Consider the following 3,491-nt stretch of genomic DNA (forward strand, 5'->3'; position numbering starts at 1 on the left):
TGACTCATTACGGGCTCAAGGCACTTGGGATTTAGTTCCTTTACCACCAGATCGTGCTATAGTTGGAAGTAAGTGGGTGTATAAAGTGAAAAAGAATCCTGATGGTACAATTTCCAGGTATAAAGCCCGACTGGTTGCTCAGGGGTTTTCTCAAGAACATGGCATTGATTATATGGAAACTTTTAGTCCGGTTGTTCGTCATACTACAGTTCGAATTGTCTTAGCCTTGGCTGCTATTCATCGCTGGGATTTGAGACAGTTAGATATTAAAAATGCTTTTCTTCATGGCGATTTACAAGAGGAGGTGTACATGCAGCAACCTCAAGGTTTTGTTGATGTTTCTTATCCAAACCATGTGTGCAAGCTTGTGAAGTCTTTATATGGTTTAAAACAAGCTCCAAGAGCTTGGAATTCGAAGTTTACAACTTATCTCGGAGCTTTGGGATTCTGTGCTTCTGCATCTGATACGAGTCTCTTTGTGAAACATGATGAATCTGATATCATAATATTGCTGTTATATGTCGATGATATCATTCTAACTGGGTCCAGTTCAGTAAAGATACAAGGCGTAATTCATGAATTGTCTGCGGTCTTTGATTTAAAAGACATGGGTCAGCTCACGTATTTCTTGGGGCTCCAAATCCAGTATCAGGATAATGGGGATATCTTTGTTAATCAATCGAAATATATCAAAGATTTGCTTCATAAGGCTGGTATGGAGACATGTAAACCAGCTCCAACTCCCTACAAGCCTCATCATCAATTATTACATTCTGATGGTACATTGTTGACCGATTCCACTTTGTATAGGAGTATAGTTGGCTCCCTGCAATATTTGACCTTTACTCGGCCAGATATTGCTTTTTCCGTCAATACAGTGTGTCAATTCATGTCATCACCAACTGAGATTCATTTTGGGGCTGTGAAACGTATTCTACGTTACCTACAAGGGACAATACATACTGGCCTCATGTATTCTGCAGCTACGAGTCCACAGTTAAATGCCTTTTCAGATTCTGATTGGGCAGCCGATTTGAATACACGAAGATCTGTTACTGGTTATGTCTTATTTTTAGGCAATAATCCCATTTCCTGGCAGTCTAAAAAGCAAACTTCCGTGTCTCGCAGTTCAACAGAAGCTGAGTATAAAGCCTTAGCTCATACTGCAGCTGATATAGCTTGGGTCAGAAACATCCTCAAGGACCTGGAAGTATTCTTATGTCATCCACCTAGTCTTCACTGTGATAACATGTCAGCTATTGCTCTCAGTGCCAATCCTGTTTTTCATTCCCGTATTAAACATCTGGATACCGACTTTCATTTTGTTCGAGAACGGGTACAACAAGGTGATTTAGAGGTGTTGTATGTTCCTACTGACGATCAAATTGCAGACATCTTGACCAAAGGATTACATAGTCCTTCTTTTGTCAAACATTTTCACAATCTCAAACTCGGAGATCCTAGTTGAGATTGAGGGGGGATGTTGAATGTAATATTGCCATGTCAGCATAAGTTGGAGTGCCATGTAAGCAAAGTAGTTAGGAAGGTTGTTAAGAAACGGTTATACAGTTAGAGAAGTTGCTTAGTTGTTGAGGGTTGAAGAACTATATATAGCATCCTCAGCTATACGATTGTGATTCATTCAGAATAATCAATAGACAAATATTTCGTCTTTCTCTCTTCTATTTTCTTACCTATTCTTAGTTCCTTTCCTGCTTTAGTGTGTTCTTATGCATTTAGTAAGAACTGTTATCACCTACTACATGCTTGTTTTAAATTTGGATTCAGACACTTCAACGCAGTGTTTGCTTCCTGATCTATTTTTTATTTTTGGATTCAGACATTGCGTTACAGTGTCCATTTTTTGTTTTCCTTTTTCATCACTTACACGTCTCCTACAAAAGAAAAAATAATGAAAATGACTTCAAAATTTTGAATCTTAAACAAAAACCAGGTAATAAGTTCATCTAATGATTAGGACAGAGCCTAACATCAAACCAACACAATAAGACTAGCCTAAGAAATGAGTTTCCAATTTTACCCCTAATGGCAAGCCCTTTCACGTCAGATCCTCTCTAGTCTCTCCGTTTCTCAATCATTCTACCTAATCCCTATTTCTCAATCTTCATTCTCAATCTCTATGCCTAATCTCGATCACTCCTTTGCACAAAAACAATTCCTCCACCTTAGTAATCAGATCGATCTCTCTCTCTCTCTCTCTCTCTCTCTCTCTCTCTCTCTCCACATCTTTGTTTTCATTTTCAATTCCATTCGAATTCCACCATTTTTTCGAATCACCAAATTAGGAGCCTTTGAGGATGAAGGAATTGTAGTAAAGATGAGCCACTCAGACACCATTGCACCTGATGGGCTCGCCTCTAGTGATCTAGCTTATTCGAAGAGAAAGGTTGATGATGGCGCCATGAATTGGTGAATGACTGTCGCCAAATTGGTGAATGACTGTAGCCAAATTGGAATTACTCATCCCATTGTTCCTGGAATTATGCCCATTAATAACTACGAGGGTTCCATACACATGATTGGATTCTGCAAAACCAAGGTATTATTAATTGCCTTTTCACTCTTTTGTTTTCTTCCTCATCACCCCACTTTGCAAACAATAAAATGGCACACTGTAGATACCAACTAGGGTTACTGCTGCCTTGGAGCCTATCAAGGACAATGAAGAAGCTGTGAGATTATACCGAATTCACCTTGGAACCGAGATGTGCAAGAAGATTTTGGCTCATGGTATTAGGACATTGCATCTTTATACTCTCAACATGGAGAAATTTGCATTGGCTATATTAACGGTTTTCTTTTTCATATCTTTCTTCTTCTGTTTGACTTGACTTCAGATGTTCATCAAAATGATATGAGTTGTATGATTAAAACTTTCCACTCGACCTTTTGATGGAAATTAAGTTAGTAATATTGACACGATCTTGTTCTTAACTTTTGCAGGTGCAAAGCAGCTACTTTTTGGTCAGTTTGGTAGATAATGACTACATCCGTGGTGATGTTTTTGTTGATTTCTGAATGAGTTTTTTTGTCAACTCTTCCATTTCTTAAATCCCTTAAAAGTGGTGCCTTCGTTGCAAGTTGGATTATAAATTTAATGTCATTAACTTGTGTAATAATACCTCATTGGGATTTTTGATATCCCACTACTACAATATTAGCTTTAGGTGGCGGATATTAGAAAATCTTGTCGGATAAATTATATCCGACACATCATTTAATTACTGGCGGATATTAGAAAAATTCTGTCGGTTATATCCGACATCAATTCCTGACGGATATTTACTGGCGAATAAAAAGAAACTACTGGCGGATATTTACTGGCGGAATTTTTTAATCTTTTTTTTAATATTTTTTTACATATCCTAACGGTTTTTAGGTTAATAATGTCGGTTGTAACCGACAGAAATTAACTATTTTATTATTTTACTTTATGGCGGTTATTATTTTAGTCTTCTGGCGGTTATAAC

Source organism: Malus domestica, chromosome 15 (genome assembly GCF_042453785.1).
Source record: "Malus domestica chromosome 15, GDT2T_hap1".
Lineage (NCBI taxonomy): Eukaryota > Viridiplantae > Streptophyta > Magnoliopsida > Rosales > Rosaceae > Malus > Malus domestica.